This window comes from Triturus cristatus, chromosome 4_1 (genome assembly GCF_964204655.1).
Source record: "Triturus cristatus chromosome 4_1, aTriCri1.1, whole genome shotgun sequence".
NCBI lineage: Eukaryota > Metazoa > Chordata > Amphibia > Caudata > Salamandridae > Triturus > Triturus cristatus.
This window is the reverse complement of record NC_140585.1, coordinates 1,223,970,267-1,223,994,564: the sequence shown is the minus strand read 5'-3', so window position 1 is coordinate 1,223,994,564 and position 24,298 is coordinate 1,223,970,267. Positions and strand designations below refer to the sequence as shown.

The window sequence follows — 24,298 nt, the reverse complement described above, 5'->3', positions numbered from 1 at the left end:
GACAACTTCGTTTTCACTGTGTTTTTTCAGGATTGTATCATGAAAGTATGTATGTATGTTTGTGGTATTTTTATAGCACAAACCTAGCCAAAAGGCGACTGAGTTCTTAATAGGGTCAAAGACAAGCATAAAGTCAACGAGTGATAGCAGAGGTAACTTTCTCTACTGTGAATGCTTTGTGATATGATGTTCTTTAAGTTCTTTAAAGAGGTGCGTCTTCAACTCTTTTCTAAATTGGAGTGGCACTGGGGTAGCCCTGATGGATACGGGGAAGTTGTTCCAGATCCTGGGTGCACAGATGGAAGTATGTTGGACAGAAATGTTATTTTGTTTTTATCTAGGTTTCCTAGACCACTGTCATTTTCCAAGTCACCAAGCTTAAAATATATGATACCCAAACATACCTATCAGTGGAAGTGTCTACTGGGAAAAAGTCAGGCCTTAAGATGCTTCCTTAATTTGAGTAGGTATCCTCCTTACATTCATAAATGAGCATTTCTCATTGGGGGATGTAGTGTCCTGAGAGATGGGGCACTGGGACACTAGGACCTCGGAGGAGGGCAGAGGGCAGGTCAGGTCACCGGACACCAGTTCCGGTCAGGGAAGCGTGGGGGCAGAGCACAGGAAGCAGGAGACGAGGCAGGAAGTGCAACATGCTGGCTGCAGATGATATAATAAAGAAGTGACAACTTACGTGGTGTGGTGGTGATTCTTGCTGCGGAAGCGACGCGACAACTGGCGACGAGGATGGGTTCGAAATCCATGTGTCACGGCGACTGTCGGAGCCCACCCGGTCGCGGAAGTAAAGTCGGAGCCAGGAGCCCACCCTGGTCCAAAGTGCCAGTAGAGAAAAGAACATTGTTGCGGGAGCCCACCCCTAACGCAAGTAAGAGCAGCGCGAAACTGAAATTGACGAGGCAGCCGAGAAAAGATTGAAATCCCTCCCGCACGTGAGTTTCAACTAACTCTCGCGAGAGGAGGCGGCCATTTTAAAGGGGCGAACTTCCTATTTCATACAGGTAAAATGACCCGAATGTGGGCTCTCTTAGTTAATGTTTGCCCACGAAAATGTAAAGAAATAGTCACTGTCTTATCGGCAACAGCTGATTTGAACAGGTTTTTTTTGTTTTGCTCATACTTAAGAAATGTTTTTAAAAAGTGGAACGGACAAAAACGGTTAATTTAATGGAACATTTTTGCAAATTCAACCCCCCCCCCCCCCCCCCTCTCTAAAATCGAGCCTAGGAGTGCAATTAAGTCCATAAGCTATGCTGTCATGTAGAACACCTTATGGAGGATTTGTTGTTTTTTAATGAACACCATACAGGCAGCTCCCACTAGCTCAAGCATCTGCCAGGCTAAGGCACCCCAGGCCAACAGGTGAAGCCATGTGGAAAGAGGAGGATCCCCTGCTCAGAGAGCTGAAATAGTACAGAGCTTGAGGGATACCGGAGTAAGCCATTTAAGACTCGGTTAAACACACAACAGTGCCTTCCATCAAGTGCTCAGGTTGAGGTGCACATTTTTCACATCCGCTCCCTTTTCTATTGTTACAGCACAATGCTGTATGTCTAGCCCCTCTGTGCTGCTTTTGCTTTTAGCTTACTGTTATCAGCGTTACCTCAAGAGTCCTTTACCCCCACTCTTAGAGAAGGAAACCGTTGCTGCTGTCACATACACTTCATTAGCTTGCCCGCCCAACTAATGGACCACGGAGGCTGCATATGTTTCATACTCATAAAAATTTCACAAGAATTTAAAAGAAACAGATTTGTACGAAGAAATTGTGTTTTGCAATTCTAGGGAAGCTCAAGTAGATGCTTTCTGATGAAAAGTCACTTGTGTTCAGTAAGTAATCTACAAAAGAATAAGTACCACGGACCAAAGCTTTGTTCAGAAGACTGCATCCGGAATTATCAAAGGTCGGAGTGCCAAATACCAAGGGGCTAGGTAGCCTTGATTCCACCTCATGCCTCTTTATTCCATTACCAGACACTCCCTGTCTCGTTATCACACTCCTGCAAGTTCTTTTTCATCCCTGCTTTCTCGCTTTGTCACTGTTTGATCGTCTTACTTTTCCTCCATCTTTCCTCCTTTTGAGTTTTCTCTCTCCTGCTTTGGTTCAAGGTCTGTTGAGGAAAATAAGTGCCGATCCCCAAAAATGTGTGCCACCGGACCCCATCTGCAACCACTGGCTCAAATTAAGCACTGACTGTGTCTGCGCTTACGCCACTCCACGATCCACATTGGGTGATACCCTTCCCATTTTTTTTCAAAAACAGCTGTTTACCATTCCTAATGCCCGCCGATGTTAAAACAATGCAATATAACAGTAAGGCTTAAAGCCTACAAAATGGATGTACTGCGCCCATCGACCTCAAGTCTGCCTGCCGTTCCACAATGAGCTCCATGGCATTGCCATCAAGCCTGTTGCATAACCCGAGAGTTGCTTCTGATGTTGAACTGTAATCGCACATATAAGTAAGTAACAATAGTAAATGCATGCACACTCCGTAGTATACTGTCACTTCTGCTACAGTCGCTCACTATCTTCCTTATAGGTGTCTTCTTCAATGGCAATTTCGGATGCCTTAATTTTCTAAGAGTATTTGTTCAGATTAAGGACTCTGTTTTCGCTTTGCAATCTAAAGTAAATTTCTTATTACTTTTTATCATTCTTATAACTTGTTATTAACTTATTAATTAGACTGTACAAACTCTATAGCTTGCAACTGCAAATGGTCCACTAAGCCTGGCCTTCATAAATTGATTAAATTCCAGTACTATGAGGTTCTCGTAGTTTTATTCTGAGCATATCTTCCCAGTTTGCATTAAGTTCTTAATCAGCACTCACGCACTTTCTCATCATTTCAGTATCATTCTAGGCAAAGGCAGCCTGCCATTTTGTACCTCCAACATCTGTGGTCAACACTCATAGACATTTCTACACTGACTATTGAAGTTCTCCCATCTAAAAAACAAACAGTTCTGAAAACTCAAATTTTTTTTTAACTGTTTCTGAAGGTTTCCCTCGACATCACATAAGTACTAGCCCCATCAGCATTTAGCTAATTCAATCGTTTAATTATGTACATCTCTAGGAAACTCCTCACCAAAACTGTTGGCTAGATTCAAAAGGTGTGTGTAATTATACAGTCCACCTCATTTTAGGTCTGAAACCAAGTAAGACCACATCACTCCTGCTTCACTGTCCACCACTGGCCGATGGTCCAAAAAGGACAAGGGTAACACATTGTGTTTCATTCACAAAGTTCTCCAAGGCTGTGCAGCTGACTCTCTATTGAACAAACTGGTTCGTGTATCAACCGAGCAGATGGTTCATGTCAGATGTCAAAACTCCCTATCTGTCCTCTTTATGTGATACACATATTTTGACCGAAGGTTATTTCACTCTCACGTTCTTCCATTTCTCTGAACTTTGCATTGAGCCAGTCTTTGGAAAGTGTTGTGAAAACACATCTCTATAGGCAGGCCTATGGACATGTCCGGCCCTAAATATGTGCCTACTCTTTGCCATCTGCTAGGAGCTGTAAGAGTGGCGTATCTCTGTCAGATTGCGATATACACCATGTGAACGAATTCTGTTTAGATTTGTTGATTCTAAATGTATCTCACGTGGATATCCTGAAAAGATCCACTCCAACACAGACAGTGGCTTCCCGTAATAATGTTGGAGTACATTGCATACCCTATCAAATCAAAACCCTGTTTTCTTACATTGCCAAATCATCCCAGAAATAAACTTTAGCACTGTAATGACACATTTATACAATGTTATATTTATATCCCCCTATAATAACACACAAAGAGCTCCCTTGATTGTCAAGGTTGAGCCCACCCAGACTCTATATCAGGGTGAGGACTCGATGATGAAGCATTCCACTGATAACCGTAGTGGGCGAGAGTCATTCTAAAAACACACAAGCGGGATCTCCTGTGGTAGGCAGTAAGAGGCACCAATAAAGGCTATAGTGAGGTCACTCTCTTTGATGATGTGGATTAATTAGTTGTGAAGGGGAGTGTACCTACTGATAAACTTCCTACTCCCTCTCTTTGATTACAGACATTCCAAAAATATGGCATGAAAAAGGCAATTGTGGATCTTTGCTGGTCACCTGTGACCCAGAGCAACTTTTAATCAATGCATGTTTAAAAGACAAACAAATAAATAAATAACAGAATCTTCTGTTCTATAAATCTGTTACTTTTTGTTTATAACAGTCGATGGAGTGACAGCAATCACTTCACCTTTGGCTGTATCTTCACAGGTTATGGACTTCTCATTGCAGCTTTACAAGACATGGGATCGAGAGGACACTGTGCGCAAATGTGGTGTATTATAAAGTGTGGTAGTGCAGCCTCACCATGTAATGCACTTACTAACGCCATTGGGACTGCTGGGTTTCATCTGTCAAACCCTCAGCTCAATCCTGGACAGATGTGGCACTGAGCAGCAAAGCTTACACAAAAGATCCACCAGAGGGTTCAGGTGATACATATTATATAACCAAAAATAAATAAATGCAATTTCACTCAACCATGAACAAGCCTTGGCAAAGTCAACAAATTGGTCACAAACTTTTTCAAGGAAAACATAGGTAAGTGTCAATGCGGTTGTTTAGAAGTACTTAGGGAAACCATCTCCGGCAGGGTGCTAGTCAGGGGGACCAGCAAGGTCCTCAATAACAGTTACCTTCACAGAAGAAGAAATTCTTCAGCAGTTCCAGGCACTTTATCTGTGTTGCAATGGATTCCTATGGAGCAGTCCTGATGCAAGGGATGAAGGATGCTGAAGATGCTCTAAGGATGCTGTGGATGTGACGAGGTCAATGGGGGTTTTCCAGTAGGGATTCCTCGGTTCACAAAAATGGTGAGGGGGTCCTTTTTGCAGGGTTGACTTCCTATGAAGTCATCTCTGTTCTGGTTGAAGCCAAGTCGCCACTGGACTACCAGTTGCCCGCTGTCACGATCACAGGCCAATCCTTCCTGAGTCAATAACTCTCCTTTTGAGGGCCCCTGCAACTCTCCGACAGCTGTCCCAGGCTCAGCAAACTCGGGTATATCTCTGTGCGTCGAGGCTTGGTCCTCGGTGCTGCATGGCAGCGCTGGCAGTAGCTTGAAGACTTTGGGCTACCAACTCCCCCCAGAAGGCTTCCTCCTTTTTCAGCTGTTGTTTCCCAGTACTGTGAACAGAAGGCTAGTCAGATGGCTCTTGGAGTACCTTGACTGGGCTGTGGTGACAACTCTTTCTTTGAGCACGATATGGCAGGCCCAGTCCCTCTCTGCACAAGCCACCAAGGGCAGCAGTTGCAGTCTTCGGCTGTGCAGCCTCTCTTTGATGGTCTCTCAGTGCTGCAGGGCAGTCCTTCTTCGGTCCTTCTTTTAAGTCATTCGAGATCTGAGCTCTGGGTGCCATGGGTGCCCTCTTTATGCTCGGAAAGTGCCTTCAGGGTAGGATGTGGTTGGTAGCCAATGGGCTACCAGGTTCATCCCACCTGATGACCACTTCCTGTGGTGTGTGGCATCTGGCTATCCCATGATGCACCATTCTGCCCTCTCCCATGGCGAGACCTCTCTCCTGGTGTACAGACTTCACCCCTGGGGTCTGGCTAACTCAGAGCTACAAGCCCCTGGGGCAATCGGTTTGGCAACTGGTTTTCCCTCTCTGCCTCCTGTGCCAGCCTATCTACCTCAACAATGGAGCAGCCCTCCCACTTGTGCTACACATCTGCCCTTCAATGGCGGCTTCACCTTTGAATCCTGCCTTTTGGAGCTAAAACTCAAGTGGCGTCCTGCTGGAGGGAGGTGATCTTCTTCCTGGGAGTCATTAGCAACTCTCTCCAGGAGGGTAGGAAGCTGTCTCGTGGGGCAGGCTCCATGTGTGCCTGGGAAGGCACAGGAGCTTTAAAGACAACAAAGTGGCTTATTTGCTAAAGTTGGACACTGCAAGAAGTTACATTAATTTCAATTTGAGATAAAAGTTGGGCTTAATGAACAAGTTACTTACCTTCGTAAGTTTGCGTCCGTCGTCGGTGTCGTGATCGCCGGGATGACGTCGTCGGAGTACTTAGACGCCGCCCTCGCGCGCTGACGTCAGTTCTTGTACATAGCTTTCCGCGCCAGGAACGCAGAGCCATGCAAGAGACCGACACTGATGGCAAAAAATTCTAGGGCCCTGAAATGGATGCCCTCAAACCTAGATATCGGTTCGCAGAACGGGGAGGATGGGTGGGTCAGTGAGGAATCTAACTAACAAATGTTTCTTACAGATATATCGTTACCAAAGGTAAGTAACTTGTTCATCTGAAAGAAACACGTTAGTTAGTTTCCTCACCTTAGAATAGATACCCCAGCGATACCAACCCCGGTGGTGGGCCTGCGAACCAAGATCACACCAGATAGTCCTGGAGAACAGAACGGCCAAAGAAGCCGTCTCTCCGGACTTGGCTGTCCAGGCAATAGTGTTTGGCAAATGTGTGCAGCGAGGCCCACGTTGCTGCCTGACAAATGTCCTTTGTCACCGTCATCCGATTCCTGGTATACAGGTGGAAGGATCGGAGCCGGACGGAAGATGAATCTGTCACCCATCGGCGTCGGATGCGGCAGGGGCGGCACCGGAGGAGTTGGCGCCGGCGGAGGGGTCGTGAGGTCGACCAGTGCTGACTGGGATCCAGGCCTGGATCCCCCGGGGGCCGGAGCCGCCAGCTCGCTAGGCCTGCCAGTCGAGCCTGTGGGGTCCGAAGGCGCGCCGGCAGGCGTCGACGGCGGAGCCAGGTTCCTCATGGCCGCGAGGAAGTTCCTGACCTCCGCCGGAGTCGCGTCAGACCCAGGGACCGGATGGGACTCCTGCGGCTCTGACAGAGCCGCACGGGTGGTGCCACCCGAACCCTCAGCTGAGTCGCGCGACCGGTGAGGGGAGTCCGAAAAGCGATGTCACCTCTTCGACTTCTTGCTATGCTTCGACTTACCGGATCGCGAAGACTTCGACCCCGACGAGCGGTGATGGCTGCGGCTCCGCGACCGGTCCCTCGACCTCCTCCTTGACTGGGACCTTGAGCGGCGCGGAGCCGACTGCCGGAACTCGAGCAGCTTGCGGGACCGCTCCCGCCTAGCCTTCGACGTCAAGGCCCGGCAGTCGAGGCACAACTCGGCATCGTGGTCAGCCCCAAGGCAATAGAGGCACCAGCGGTGGTGATCTGTGACCGACATCAGTCGGTGACAGGTGTCACAAGCTTTGAAGCCAGGCATCCCTATCGGCACCAGAGTCGAGGTCGACGAAGAATGGAACCAAAAGAGTTCAAAAAAGTTTAGTCAAAAAATGACTAAAAGGGTATGCTCTTCCCGGATCGGCACTTACTGGCGCGGAAAAAAGAAGAACTGACGTCAGCGTGCGAGGGCAGCGTCTAAGTACTCCGACGCCGTCATCCCGGCGATCACGACGACGGACGCGGAGCCGCAGACGACGCCTAACGACGCGCAAGGGTATTGCTGACGAAAAATCTTTCCGGATCCAGCCTGACGCCTGGGAATATTCTAAGGTGAGGAATCTAACTAACGTGTTTCTTTCAGATGTAAAGAGTTATTTGATACCTTGGAGTGCCCACTTTGATTGCACCATTCAGGATTTATGGCAGTTGAGAGGGTCAGCATGTAACCCTGTACTTGCTAATTGGGCAACCAAGTCTTTCCACAGTAAAAACAGCAGTTTTGTGGATTTTACTATCAGGACATGTAAAGTACATGTGTCACACCCTGCCTTTAGGGCTCGGTAGGCTCACCAGACAAGTGACTTACACACATGTCCAGGGAAGTTGGGGTACGACTGCTCTACAAGTCTGCAGTGGCGGACTGGGGGACTTGTTTTACTTGGAGGACCTCCAGGGTGGCACAATCAGTGCTGCAAGCCATGGGGTACCCCTCTAACTTACATGCCCTGGGTGCCAGGGTACCATTTACTAGGGACTTACAGGTAAATTAGCCATTTCCAGTTGGGTATAGCCAATTCAAAATACACTTTAGGGTCAGAGCACTGGCACCGAGGTCTGGTTAGTAGGCCTCAGTGCACTCTCACAGAGTCAAAAAACCAGCAGAATCTGTCAAAAAACTTGGGGGTGGCCATACAAAAATAGGCATTTTCTTACACGAAAGAGGCATTCCTTACAGGCACCTCTTGTAGAGATGTCTCTATTAGCAGCAGGGAATCTCTTTATTCTATTTCACATCTCCTGGACTCCGATACTAGCCCAAAACCTCTCTTAAATGTACAAACATTGTGATTGATATTCATGCAAGACCATGGCTGTACTATTCGCTAGGCATCGAGGTGCTGAGGTGTATAGAGGCTTACTTGGGACTGCAGGCCTCTGTCCTTGGAAAACGTATTGTGATGCCACCCCCATAACGGCACCTAGCCCAATGCAAGGATGGAGGCGAGAGAGTGGTGTGCACAGCAGGATCATTGGGACACTGGGAAGGATGACTAGTTCCACTGGCTGAATTCATAAAGTGGAAGTCGTGCATCATGGATGTACCCACGTTTCCAATTAAGGGGCATATCAGCAAGGCGAGGTGATAAAATTATCACCGCTTTTGCGGCCGTTTTCGTCCGAAAAGTGGCGATAATTTTATCGCCTAATTAGCAAGCTAACGCGTGAAAACTTGCGTTAGCGTAGGAATTCCTAACGCCCAGCTTTGCATCTCTAATGCGATGCAAAGTAGGCGTTCCTGACCTGACATGACAGGAGAAATGTCGCTAAGCGACATTTCTCCTACCATCAAGTCCCACGCTATGAAGCATAGCGGCAAGAAAAGTAGCGATAACCCCTGTTATCGCTACTTTCCTTACGCCTGCTTCAGGACTGACTTAGCCATGATATCCTATGGAAGGTGGATATCATGGCTAAATTTGTGAGTCCCTATCAGCAAGCTAACGCCACACTACGTGAGATTATCGCTGGGTTTCCAGCGATAATCTCACGTTAGGCAGTTAGCGTGAGGATTTTTATCGCTTTTGAGATAAGCGTTGCTGATAGCACGCTATCTCAGCAATAAAAATCCACGCTAGCCCGCGATAATTATCCTAGCGCTAAGTGCGCTTAGCGATAATTATCGCCGGTTGTTGCTGATATGCCCCCAAGTGTGCTGTGGTGACACAAGCAGCCGCCCAGCGGTGCTAAGTGATCTGGCGATCTGAATGAAGAACACCAAGGGGCATATTATCAAGCCAGGCGATAAAATTATCGCCGCTTTAGCGGCAGAAAACTGCCGCCAAAACGGCGATAATGGGCTTGATAATATGCTCTATGGAATTCCAATTGAAGCCCATGTTAGATGTGAAGGACATCTAAGCTGGGCTTCAATTGGAATTCCATGGAGCATATTATCAAGCCCATTATCGCCGTTTTGGCGGCAGTTTTCTGCCGCTAAAGCGGCGATAATTTTATCGCCTGGCTTGATAATATGCCCCCAACTATCTGCATAAATTTACGATACAAGTGAGAGCAGAGCATACACTGTGATTAGTCACAATATCATTCATATAATTCAAACAACTTCTGTGCGAAAATAAACATCAGGTTGATCGGCATCGGAATTGCAGCCGCACGAAAACCATGAAAACATCGACTTTACATTTCCTGTGGAAAAGAGCTAGCAACCCCAAATCATCTGGAACGGTTACAGTTATTCAAAGACTCAAGGAAATGTTAAAGAATAAACATCAAAAAGCATGAGTTCATTCTCTAATTGACGAATTAGGAACTCAAACTAATTTACTATGATCTCTCTGAAATCGGTGCTCCAAACGAGGGATGGCTTGGCTCTATCCTCAGTCACGGCTGGACAGGTAACTTGCAATATCGTATTTCTAAAGAATAGTGGTCCCTGCAATACAGATCCTCTTACAAATCGGCTGACCCGGAGTTCACACAGTCGTACTTGAGCCCTTCAAGTTAAGTGCTCAGGAAACGTGCCACCAAATGTCAGAGTGGCAGCCCTGTGTGGCCGGCTAAATGTGCCATAGGTGCAGCCCGTGGTCACCTCTGCACCTTCATGCACGCGAGTGTAACCACCTTAGAGGGTCCTGTAGACGGCCTTTATTCTCAAGCACTAAACCCACCACCTCCAAGGGGCAAGCCAGAAGGAGGGGCCCGGAAAACGTATCGGAAGACATAACGACTGCCTTCCGGTAAAGACCGAGGGTGGGCAGGTCCGGTGGTGGGCTGGGGGTTTGTGGCCTAGGACGTGGAAATTATTCATCGCCTCTGTGCAGGCGGCCACCGCCCGCTGCAGGGGATGACTTCACATGCCATGGCAGCGGGTTCATAGCATGGTGAGGGTGGCTCGCAGACAGGAAGGTACTCGTAACACAGAGGTCAGATGCTGTGGACTGCGCTGGACTCCAGGGGAAGCCAGCCCTGAGACAGCACAATCACCTACATTCACAGGCACTGAATCAGGTTTCCTGCATGGTCATACTCTACTTGTGCGCGAAAGAGAACCACTCACAGGTTACGAAACTTCGGGCCAAATACAGGGCCTCAGAGCCAGAATACTGGATCTAGCTATCTCTATAAAGCACATGGTACAAGTAATGTTGGTGTGGCAAAGCATACATTTTCGTGCGTCGTGGTGACTTTAACACTCTTGATTAAAAGTGGATTGCAAACAACATAAAAGGCAAATTTTAAGGGAAATGTGCTCAGTCTCATCTTGCTTAGTGCTCTACCGAACAATACCATGTGAAAAAATAAACTGTAAAATATCCTCAACCGTATATAAAGATCTCCCTACACGCATTTCGGCCTATATTTAATTCCAAAATCTGCTAAAGTCAATCGACTCTTATTTTATGGCCTGGGTTAATTTACTGTCTCAACTCTAATCCTGGCATTTTTAGGGGACAAAGTTTGGTAGCAGTAGTGAACATTTTTACAGGGTGAAATTTATAGGGGCAACATTTTGGTAGTCAATGTTAAATACAAAACATGTTTTTGCAGGCAATGTTTTTGTAGGCGGATCCATGTGGTATCCTTCTAGGGGATTTTTGGCGACGGAACTGCATTTGAAGTCTGATTAGTTTCCGTTGATGAGAAACCTGGTATGACGTGTATGTTTGACGAAGGCGCGAGCACTGCTGTGCACAACATGGTGGTGATGTGGCTGTCAAAAATGTCACGTGCTCAGTTCTCGAAAGATATAAAGACCATGACAAAAGAGCATGCTAGGATCCGTAGCTGGTAAGGAGGCTGACGATAAGTTGTTTTCAAGCCTCCTGCTTTCAGATACATTTGTTTCCGCGTGTCAGCCAGGCACAGAAGTAGACTTTTCTCCAGTCACTTCTCGGTTGGAGCAAGTTCACTCAGAAGAGGAGCCACAGGTAGGCAGTTTCCATGCGCCTTATAGACCACAAGATTGCGTGTAAATGTTGCAGGCTCACAACCAAGAAAAGGTGAGCGACGTTCCGTGCATCGACAAAATGGGCCACAAGAGCCCACAAGGAGACCAGGGTGGGCTAGCTGCCCTTGCTTTCTTCCATTAGTCATCGATATAAGGCTTCGCTCTGCTAAAGACGTGGGTGGAGCAGGCCACCCCGTGCACCACCAGTATCCCCTGATGACACAGATCTGAAGTTCTGTATATAGGCCGAGGGCGTCCCTAGGTGAGCGAAGCAATATGCAGCAAGACAGAAATAGGCTGCAGCAAGTATCACAGAATGCACTGACCGAGAGCAGAACCAGGATATGCAAAAGAGGCCAAATATGGCCCAAGTCATCTAATCCTGCAACAATTAACACGGTCTGGAGATGGCTAACACCGTCTTTAGTGGTCATGCCGCAGCCTACCAGACAGCGCGGCTGTCTGGTTTGCTATAGACATCTTGGGAACATTTAGAAAGTTGACCTGGGAATGTATTCCGCCCATTGCTTACCATTGGCTTTGTGGTTTGTAACTAGGGCCCCCCATTTTCCGTTTTTACTGAAAAACAATGTGTTTCCTGTCTGTATCTATTTTTAAAAGTGGATAAATGCAGATAATTTGGCTTCTTTTGAGTGACTTCATGCTGACATTAATGACTTTCAGGCCAATAGCTGTACATATTGGTAGCAAGGGGAGTTACAAAGCTCGATGAGAATTGCTTAAATTACTGCATATCGCAATATGTATTTGTGCTATAAGGCTAATTTTTTATGTTGGTTTATGTTTTCTGGCTGTGTAGTGTGCTAAAACCTGATAGGCATCAATGTATGACTGCCCGTTTATCTATTAAATAAATGTGAAAATATATGAGTTATCACATCATCTATTCACAAGCACAAAATAAATATGGATTAATACCAAAAAGATGCACAAAAAATAAATATGGATAAATACAGACTGAAATGTTAAAAAAAGAAATAATAAAAAACCTCTTTGTAAATCACATGTTCTAGCTTTCTATTTGCTGGCTTTATTTGCTGTAAGCTATCCAGCTCAAGTTCGTCCCTTACGTTGCCCAAACCTTGTTTACTATATTCTACCACTTTTGGGGGCATATTTACAAGGCGACGATAGAAAATTATTGCCACTTTTGCGGCCGTTTTCGGCCGAAAAGCGGCGATAATTTTATCGCCTAATTAGCAACGTCACGCTAACGCGTGAAACCTTGCATTAGCGCACAAATTCTTAACGCCCAGCTTTGCATCTCTAATGAGATGCAAAGTGGGCGTTCTTGACCTGACATGACATTTCTCCTATCATCAAGCCCCACGCTATGAAGCATAGCGGCAAGAAAAGTAGCGATAACCCGTTATCGCTACTTTCCTTACGCCTGCTTCAGGACTCACTTAGCCATGATATCCTATGGAAGGTGGATATCATGGCTAAGTTTGTGGGGCCCTATCAACAAGCTTACGCCACATTTTGTGAGATTATCGCTGGGTTTCCAGCGATAATCTCACGTTAGGCAGTTAGCGCTAGAATTTTTATCGCTTTTGAGATAAGCGTCGCTAATAGCACGCTATCTCAGCAATAAAAATCCACGCTAGCCGGCGATAATTATCCTAGCGCTAAGTGCGCTTAGCGATAATTATCGCCGGTTGTTGCTGATATGCCCCTTAGCTGGGTGACGCGACGGAGGTTTGCGCTCCAGCTTTTACAGGGGGATTGTTTATATAATGACATCCAGTGTGCAGACACGCCGTTAGTGTCGCGCACTACCGAACTGAGGAGAAATTTATCACACAGCTGCTAATTGGGAGGGAGAGCTGGGAACCACAGATTGTTGTTTTTAATATGCGAAACAAAAGCCTTTTAAAATCTTTTACTGCACTGTTGCACTTTTTAGGTGGGAGACACCATGGAGATTAGCGCTCCAGCTGTTTTAGGGGGATTGTGTATATAATGACATTCGGGGTGCGGACTAGCCGTTAGTGTTGCACACTACCGAACTGAGGAGAATTTTATCACACAGATGCTAGTTGGGAGGAAGAGATGGGAACCATAGGTTGTTGTTTTTATTCTGCCAAACAAAAAGTCTTTTAAAATCCTTTACCGCACTTTTTAGCTAGGAGACGTTACGAAGGTTAGCGCTCCTGCTTTTTCAGGAGGATTGTGTATACAATGACATTTGGTGTGCGGTCATGCAGCTGCACCCGGACAGGTCCAGGGGCCAGGAACCCTGGTTCATCTCCAGTAAGTAAAATAACTTACTCTCACCTACAACTATTAGCCCCACATGAGCCTCTTGATGAAAGCTGTCTCTACTACATAAGTTGGTCTTAAGGTGAAGCAATTTGTAAACATTGTGCCTCACCCCTCCCAGGGGTGATTGATGCCAATCCCTGTACTAGAGAGAAACCTAAGTGGCAAATGCACCCAATTAATTGCAGATCGCTGCCTGGCCATAAGCTAGAACTCTTCACCTTCTTAGAGGACAATAAAGCAGGCGCAGAATTTCTGACCAAAACCTGGCTCCATGCTGAATCCGGGCCCCACCCTGTTCAAGCCCTGCATCCTGGTTATTATGTCCATTGTTTAAATCAGAAAAACAAAAAAGGCGAAGGGATTGTGATCATCTTCAAAGATGAGCTCAGTTGCTTTACTGAATCTGTAGAAATGCCAGATTGCGAAAGCCTGCTGTTCACTATCTCGCTCTACCTTCTCAGGAGTTTTGCTGCATAGGCTGCCTGGCCCGAGTAGTAAGTCTCTCAACTCCCTTCGTGAATTGACTGCTAACCTAGCTAGCACTAGAGCAAATTTTTCCCTCATGTGAGATTTTCACCTTAATTTGGAAGAGCTGGCTGATACTAAAGCCGGTGACTTATTACAGGATCTTTTGCCCATACAATTTTCTCAAACGGTTTTTGGACCTACACATGAGAAAGGCCATCTACTTGACCCTGTCTCTTCCAATGATAAACGGATAATGGTTCAAGACCCTTTACCGATCATTTGTTCAGATCATTTCATGATTCAACTTAACCTTGAAACCCCTTGCCTGTCCTCAAATTGTAGATCAGTTTTCTGGAAAGACTGCCCCTGTTCCAAACTGCCTATTGCATCCTGGAAACAAGCTCTCATTGACTCAAGACCTACTGTAGGCTTACACCCTATATTAGCAAATGATACAAATTTCACCTTGGATTACATCCACTCTTGATCAAGTCATCCCGCAAAAAACTTTTACCAGAAGAGCAAAAGATAAATCAGCTCAGGGGTATACCACCAAGCCAAGCTCCGGAAACTCAATCATGAATGTAAAAAAGGCAAAAGCCTTTCAAGAAAAGATTATGAGGAGTCAACTAAACAAATATAAAGAGAAACCATCAGAGTCTACCATGTGGAAATAAAAAAAGATCAAGCTTCAGACTTTGAGGAAAAAATCAATTGTGCCACAAACTCCTCACGTGAAATGTTTGGCATAGCTAGCACTCTATTAGAACCCTCCTCCACCAGCTCTCCCCCAGAACCCTACCCATCATGGTAGAATTACCTCGCAAGGCTTTTTCAGAATAAAATCCACAAAATATACCGCGATTTCCAACCATCAATGAACATCAATATTATGAGCTATAAGGAAGCTACACTGGGCACAAAACCAGCCTATGCTCAGTGCTTCCCTCCCTCATAAGTTAGTTACTTTCATAGGTATATTGAGTAAAGTCAAATCCGGCTCCCCCAAAGATCCAGCCCCTTCACGGATTTTAGCGAAAGTAACTGACCAGATACTTCCTACCCTGCTGGAAATGGCCAACCTATCCTTGGCTGCGGGACTAGTCCCGGCAGCCTGGAAACAGGCCACAGTCAAGAAACCTAATTTGGACCCCCTTGACTTAGGAAATTACCAACCGATCTCCCTGATTCCTGGGATAAGTAAAACACTAGAAATATATGTCCATCTCACTCTCTCTGAATTTTTAGAAAAATATAATATTTTGCCCCCCTTACAGACCAGATTTCGAACCTACTACAGCACAGAGACTGCTTGTCTAGCAGTGGTAGGAGAAGCCTAAAAAACTGCTACATCAGGGAGGCTCAGCAGCCATGATACTCCTAGACCTCTGCTTTGATATGGTAAACCATGATATCCTGCTGAAAGTCTGTAGAATCCTGGAATCTCAGGACTAGCTCTTTCTTGGCTGATGTCCTTATGGAAAGCAGGTCCTTCCAGGTTTTTGACAGAGGTTGTTCGTCAGATATTTTCCCCTTAGAATGTGGAGTAACTCAGGGTTTGTCTCTGAGCCCTACTCTATTTAATGTTTATATGAGACCACTTGCAGATATATCATCCATCTATTTGGGATAGAAATAGTATTTTACAAAGACAACACTCAATTGGTCTTTTCTGTCACTCAAAGTCAGAACTCTGCTGCCTCCGCATGAGGCCCCTGCCTAGAGAAAGTGGCAGGCTGTATGAACAGCTACTGCCTTAGATTAAATGGAGGAAAACGGAGCTCATGATGTAGGGCAATAACTTGACCTCCTCATGTAATCTGTGTGGGCCAAGCTGTCTAGGCCCCCTCCCACCATAAAAAAAGCCATAAAGAGCCTAGGAATGTGGTTGGACAAATCACTGAACTTCAACATCCAAGCAGTAAAGCTCTCTGCCTTGTGTTGTGTTCTACATAGAATGCTCCAAAAAAGTCTCCCCTCCTACTTCCCTATTCAAAGAGGCTGATGGTCCAGGCTATTATTTTTTCCACCTGGACTACAGCAATTCCCTTTACTTGGGAGCTCCAAGGGCCACAATAAGAAAACTACTTGTGATACAGAACTCCGTCACTAGGACTTTTTGTACAATCTACCTAGACATCAGTCTAGCTCTTGCTTCCCTCCATTGGCTACCAGTGACTGAGAGGATTAAGTTTAAATCACTATATATCGCCCACAGGGATCTCCTTGACAAATGGCCTCTGATCTCCCACACTATGATATCCCCCTACCTTCCCGGGAGAACCTTACACTCCTCTATGGCCCACCCAGCCATAGTCCCTGGGGACAGAAAGGTAAAATGTGGAGGGTGCTTCTTTGTCTACAATTCAGATAAATTATGGAACAGCCTTCCGCATTCTCTGAGATCAGCTAAAAGGGGACTTCCATTTCGAAAAGTATTAAAAACCTGGCTTTTGCAGAACAGATCCAGGTAATCTTCATTTATCTGGTCTGTTCCGTACTAACAGCGCTGGCATGCCTAAAGCACTCCATAGGTGCTATAGGTGCTACAGTATATTTTTTCACCAACTTACTTTCTATAAACAGGCCTTTAAATCCTGTTCTTATCTTGTCACATTTGCTGTGCATTCAGTATCAGAAGTCAAATGTCAGGCTGTGTCCTCCACGTAGCTTGGTGTTTATTTAGTCTTTTTCTGACTTCAAAGCAAGAGGATTTATGTGACAATTATGCTGGCTACTGGGGGTCTAATTGAGGAAGGCTGTACACTGTTATTTTTTTTCTAGCACACAACAAAATGTAAATGTTTGTTAATGAACTATGCTGACAGTCAAATCAATACATTGTGTGATGACATTTCCACACATTATCGTTTGTGCGCTGAACACTTTTATCAGTAAAACTGTATGTGAGTGGAAATGTAATGGTCATTTCAATTGAAGATGTGTTGTCTGTAATGGCAGTATGCTACCATACCATGTTTACTCTACGTTACCCCACTCCAATCTACTCTGCACCAATCCACTCCACTCCACACTACTGCACTCTGCTCTGCATCAGTCCACACTACGCCGCTCTACAGTGCGACACTGCACTCTTCACTGCACTACTCCATTCTAAGTCTCTCTACAGTACACAACTCCACTCTACTTTATGCCAAGGCACTCTACCCCACATTACTCCACTATGCACCACTGCACTCTACACCACTCCACTCTATGCCAACCTCCTCTGCAACACTGCACTATATGCCACTGCATTCTACTCTGTACCACTCCACTCTACCCCTGTGCACTCTATGCCAATCCAATCTAATCTACTCGGCACCATTGCACTCTACTCTGAAACAATGTACTCTATGCCACTTCATGTAGCACCACTGCCCTCAGCCCCACTCCATTCTACTCTGCACCACTCTACCCCTCTGCACTCTATGCCAATGCACTCTATACCACTCTACTCTGCGCCGCTACGAACTACGCCACTGTACTCTGCCCCACTGCACTGTACGCCAATGCACTCTAAGCCACTCTAATCTACTCTACACTACTGCACTCTACGATATTCTACTCTATACCACTGGACTCTACGCCAGTTCACAGTTCACTCTACTCTGAATCATTGCACTCTATGACACTGCAGTCTACGCCACTCTATTCCTCTTTACACCACTTCACTCTATGCCACTCCACACCATGCCACTGCATGCTACGGCACTACTGCACTCTACCCCACCCTATTGCACTCTACACCACTATACTGAAATCTCTACGCCACTTGACTCTATGCCACTGCACCACTCTACTCTATGCAGGAGCGGTTCCTCCGCTTGAGCAGAGGAGCGTCGCCCCACCTAAATTTCCCCCAAAGACCCAGAGATGAAAAATAAAATGGTAATTTCTTACCATTTTATTTTTCATCCCCAGTACCGAGCATCAGGACGGGGGCGGGCCGCTGCTGAGGGACAGTAGCATGGAAGGAGGGTCGGCTGGCTATGCACGGTTTAAAGTGTGCATGTCTTATTGGCAGACAGTCTTGCAACGGCTAGCTACACATGCGCACTTTTAACATCTCTAACCCAGCTGTCTTAAGACCGCTGGGTTACAGAAAGCCAAAGCATCCAGAGCACTGTGGATCGCCGAGTGAGGTCACTCCCACCAATCCTAGCACTGCTCTCATGCTGGTGAAAGCAGGGCTGGGATTGGTGAAGGGAGTTGCAGCAACCTATTCCTGTGGGCATCGGTGAAAGAAGAGCCCCAGAGCGGAGGACTTTGTGTTTGGTAAGTCTTTTAATTTTGTATTCAATTTTGCACCTGTTCGCCCCCTCCGTAGATGCCAGTCGCCACTGACTCCATTTCAATGCACTCTACACCACTCTACTCTGCATCACTGCATTCTACCCTGCACCACTCCACTCTACTCTGCACCACTCCACTCTATGCCACTTCTCTCTACGTCACTCTACTCTGCAGCACTGCTCTCTCTGGGACTGAGCTCTACGCCACTCTACTCTGCATCGCTCCACTCTACGCCAATCCACTCTAATCTACTCTGTGCTACTCCACTCTACACCACTCCACACTATGACATTCTATTCTAAACTGCTGCACTGTAAGCCACTGCACTCTACGCCAATGCTCTCTACACCACTTTACTCAAAACTAATACACTCTACGCCACTGCACTCTATGCCAACCTACTCTGCACCACTGTACGCCACTATACTCTACACCATTGCACTCTGTCACTTTACTCTGCACCACTGTACTCCACTGCACTCTACACCAATGACCTTTATACCACTCTGCTTTAAACCACTGCACTCTACTCTGCTGCACTGCACTCTCTGCCACTAAATTCTATGGCAATCTACTCAATGCCACTGTACTATGTGCGACTTTAAACTATGCCAGTGCACTCTACTCTGCACCACTCTGCGCCCTCTAAGTCTCTCTACTCTACTCTACACCACTCAGGTCTAGTCCACTCCACTCTGCACCACTCCAGTCAGCAACACTGCACTCTATGCCATTGCACTCTACACCACTACTCTACACCACTCCACTCTACCCTGCACCACTCCACTCTACTCTGAAACAATCTACTCAATGCCACTGCACTCTACTCCACTCTACGCTGAGCCAGTCTACACCTCTCCAGTCTACATTATGCCACTCTTCTCTAAACTCCTGCACTCTACACCACTTTGTTTAAAACCAATGTACCCTATGCCACTGCACTTAAGCCAACTACTTTGCACCAATGCACTTTATACCACTGTACTCTACAACATTCTTCTCTATGCCACTGCACTCTACACCACTGCGCTCTATGCCACTCTATTCTACTCTGCACCACTGTATTCTACGTCACTGCTCTCTGCACCACTCTACTCTCTTCTACGACCATACTCTGCATGACTGCACTCTATGCCACTACACTCTACTCTGAAACACTCAACTCTATGCCACACTACTGCATTCTTCTCCACTGCACTTCATCCTGCACCATTCCACTCTATGCCTCTTCACTCTATACCACTCTACTCCACTCTGCGTCACTCTTCTCTACACAATTGCACTATACGTCACTACAGTCTACTCTTCACCACTTTACTGTATGCCACAGAACTCTACTTTACTCTATGTCACTGCACTCTACACCAATGCACTCTACACCACTTTACTCAAAACCAATGGACTCTACGCAACTGTACTCTATGCCAATCTACTCTGCACCACTGTACTTTACGCTACTTCACTCTAAGCCACTCTACCCCACTCCACGATACTCCACTCTATGATGCTCTACTGTATTAAACTCTCCTCCACTGACACTCTATGCCACTTCACTTTACAGCACTCTACTCAACTTTATGCCATTCTATGACACTACTCCACTGTAAGATGCTCCACACAACTCCCTCTATGCCTTTCAATGCCACTTTACTCCACTCTACACTACTATAACACACTACTTCTCTCTACTTCACTCCACTCTATGACAATCTACTCTTCTCTATGCCACTCTACTCTACAACACTCTACTCCACTCTACACAGCACCCTCTCGGTCACTCCACTCTGCTATACACCACTCCACCAGTCTATGCCACTCCACTCTATGCCACCCTATTCAACTTGACATTGTACTCTACTCTACACCATTCCACTCTACAACACTCTACTACACTGTACAACACTGTACGCTACTCCATGACACTCCAATTTACTCCACACCACTCAACTCTACTGTACTCCACTCTATGCCACTCCATAACACTCGACTCCACTTCAGGACACTCCATGCCACTCTCCTTTACCCAACTAACTTTTAGCCATGCTGAACAGCAGCCATTCTGGTGTACAACTTTGCTAAAACACATTGGCAAAGTCAGCATCTCTTGCATACACGAGACCTATTGGCTTTGCCAATGCTTGTTTTTAAATGCAGCTGGGAAAAGTAAACTGCAATAAGCGTTCACCTGTTGAGCTTGAAGGTCACTCATCAAGCATTAGAAAGTGACCTTACCATCTGTGATACATGCCTGTACTTGCATACCTATAGGGCCGGTCCAAACAGGTGCTGGGATTACAGCATTTGTGTACAAAAGCGATGAGATGTGGAGAGGCATGTTAGAGATGGAAAGAGAATGGAAATGGAAATACAATGTATTTATTAACTAGGATAAGGTGACAAAATTTGCTGTGAAATGAATCAGGTGATATTTGCCTTTTTTTCTTTAGCCCATTTGGGTAAATGCCCCTGTTACTTACCAGTAATCTTCATTACTCTGAGTCGTGGCCTCTCTCGTCACAGTCCTTACTTTATACTTCATAGGCAAATTACTTCGAATATCGCTATGGGACTTCCACAGAGGTTCTGAATACTGACCACTGTGAAACTGCCCGTTGCAGCTTGCCCTTTTTTTGCCAATCATACTCTTAAGTGAGTCTGACAAAAATGGCAGATTGGTTACTGTTGAAAAACCTGCTATTATTATATTGCATTACTACCGACTAGTGTTGTTGTTGCACTTAGCGTAATAAAATGCACATGAAAATAGTACAAGCATTTATGCCTCCAGCGCATACTGCAAGCAAATGCACCTTCAAGTGTAAAATAAAAAATAAATGGTCTTGAAGCTTATATTTAGTTTGAGATCCTTAGAATGTGCCCAGTGTCTCCAGCTCCTGGTATAGTCTGATTCTGGGTCATGCCACAGGGTAGCTCATTCAGAGTGGTTCAGTTGTATCCTGGGTGAGATACCTCTCTGGGCCGTTCTGAGTTTTCCTGTGTTTATAGCACCAAGATAACAGGCCTGAAAATACCAGAACGAGTAATCCCAGAGCATGGGAGACAAAGTCTTTCATGGTATTGCAGACAGCAGCTGCACCCATCCTCCTCCTACCCAATGGGAGGAGAAGCAAACGCTAATGCTTCTCCTAGCTTCCTCCTCACCAAGTATGTCAATGTGTTGTGTGCATTATGCTCCTCACTGTCTCTACCCTTGTCAGAAGGATCCTTGCGCTGCCTGTCCATAAGCATCTATGTCTTCACAGTCTGTCCATGTGTCTAGCTCTACTTAGTCAATCCATAAACTTCAATCTCCTCACATTATCTACCCACGTGATCCAGCCTACCACACCCCAGTTTTTAGGTATCACCTAAGGTGGTGAATGCGCTGTAGTTTGCAAGACATTTTGGGGCATGTTATCAAGGATGGCGTTAAAATTATCGCCGGTTTAGCGGCAGAAAACTGCCGCTAAAGCGGCGATAATGGGCTTGATAATAAGTCCTGGAGAATTCCAATAGAAGCCCATGTTCACACCAGAACATGGACTTCTATTGGAATTCTCAAGGGCATATTATCAAGCCCATTATCGCCGCTTTAGCGGCAGTTTTCTGCCACTAAACCGGTGATAATTTTTAACGCCGTCCTTGATAATATGCCCCGTGGTTAGTTAACAAAGGGCTTAGAGCTTATCCATTACTTGCTATTGATTGGCTTCATCGTCACTTCTATTTGCTTGCTTCTGATTTTTTAACAAGTTTAGGCTTCACATCCTCTTCTTCTGTTTGACCCTCCCAAGGAGTAAGCTAAAGTACTTGGGGGCATATTATCAAGAAACGGCTTTACAATTATCGCCGATTTAGCGGCAGAAAACTGCCGCTAAAGCGGCGATAATGGGCTTGATAATATGCCCTTGGGAATTCCAATAGAAGCCCATGTTCTGGTGTCAACATGGGCTTCTATTGGAATTCTTAATGGTATATTATCAAGCCCATTATCGCCGCTTTAGCGGCAGTTTTCTGCCGCTAAAGCGGAGATAATTTTAACGCTGTGCTTGATAATATGCCCCTTGAGTATTTCCATTGCTCGCATTTTGGTGCTACTTTTTTCTCTTTGTTAAAGCAGTCCTTGATAGTGCAAATGTCTTCATGTTTCCTGCCCCAACTGCCCCCTCCATGTCTGTGTCCTTCCTATTGCTTTCCCAAAGAGCTGTAGAGTAAAGGATACAAGCTTGTTAAAACACCTCGGGGCATATCAACAACAACCGGCGATAATTATCGCTGAGCGCATTTAGCGCTCGGATAATTATCGCCGGCTAGCGCTGATTTTTATCGCTGAGATAGCGTGCTATTAGCAACGCTTATCTCATCAGCGATAAAAATCTCAGCGCTAACTGGCTAACGTGAGATTATCGCTGGAAACCCAGCGATAATCTCACGTTAGCTTGTTGATAGGGACTCACAAACTTAGCCATGATATCCTCCTTCCATAGGATATCATGGCTAAGTCAGTCCTGAAGCAGGTGTTAGGAAAGTAGCGATAACAGGTGTTATCGCTACTTTTCCTGACGCTATGCTTCATAGCGTTAGGCTTGCTGATAGGAGAAATGTCGCTTAGCGACATTTCTCCTGTCATGCCAGGTCAGGAACGCCCACTTTGCATCTCATTAGAGATGCAAAGCTGGGCGTTAGGAATCCTGACGCTAAAGCAAGGTTTTACGCGTTAGCGTGGCCTTGCTGATTAGGCGATAAAATTATCGCCGCTTTTCGGCCGAAAACGGCCGCAAAAGCGACGATCATTTTTTATCGCCTGCTTGTTGATATGCCCCCTCGACTCTCTGCGGTATGGTTTGCATAGGCAAATACAGGAAATATGAATCCTGCATGTCACAGACTTGCTGGTTTGCCAGCACCTTCTCTATCATTAAAATGCAGCACGAGAAAGTTCTGAAAAGTACAGGTAGACGTTAAAAGGCCACTGCATCACAAAATCGATTTTTTAGACCAGAACAACAGAGGCTTTCATGATATAGGTACTGGCTCAAATAGTACCAGGACTTAGTAAAAGTGATTAATATCAGGCTGCTTCTTCGCTGGCCTCATTCTACATTCCCAGTCCACTTACCAGTGAGCCCGTTCCACATAAAACAGGATGAGTAAACGAACCTGCATGCCTGAGAGCATTCTATGAAGAAAGTGGCAAGGGTTGAGTGGGTGTGGGCACTTCCCTACGTTCTCACCTTCCAGAGTACCCTACAGGCAGCTAAGGCTTCAACCTTCTATAAATCTCCTAGTACACACGCTAGTAGTCCTGAATGGAGACCAAGCTGAATGTTCAAAATTTATGGCAAGGAAGACAAAAGTTTTAACGGTAAGTTGAAAACAGAACAGCTCGGACTTTGAATAGGTCCATGAAACTAGCGATTATTTTGCATGACAATAGCTTGAATTTTCCCCATTTCTCTAATAATATATTTTTGGGGGTATTCACCTATGCTGTAAACTATGTAGGAAAGCGCCCCATTTTGAATGGTTACCCCCCACTTTTTGCCTGATTCTGATGCACTTTGACTGTGTGTTCACTGCGTCCCTGCTACCCAGGCTCCCAGTGCCTGTGTTCTTTCCCAAAACTGTACCTTTGTTTCTACAATTGGCACACGTAAGGCACACATATAAGCCCATTGTAAAAGGTACCGGTGATACCAAATGCCTTGTGACCAGAGAGGGTCTCTATGGGCTGCAGAATGTATTGCGCCTCCCTCAGAGACCCCTCACCAAACACCTACACACTGTCATTGCAGACTGTTTTTTTTGCAGCTAAAACTGAAGTCAGCAT

At 45.9% G+C, this 24,298-nt stretch overlaps 1 protein-coding gene across 11 annotated transcripts in view; it reads right to left on the bottom strand.

Moving 5' to 3' along the window:
- ARHGAP9 (Rho GTPase activating protein 9) overlaps nucleotides 1-24,298 on the bottom strand; it is a 921,400-nt gene that overhangs the window by 3,478 nt on the left and 893,624 nt on the right. The window lies entirely within an intron of this gene.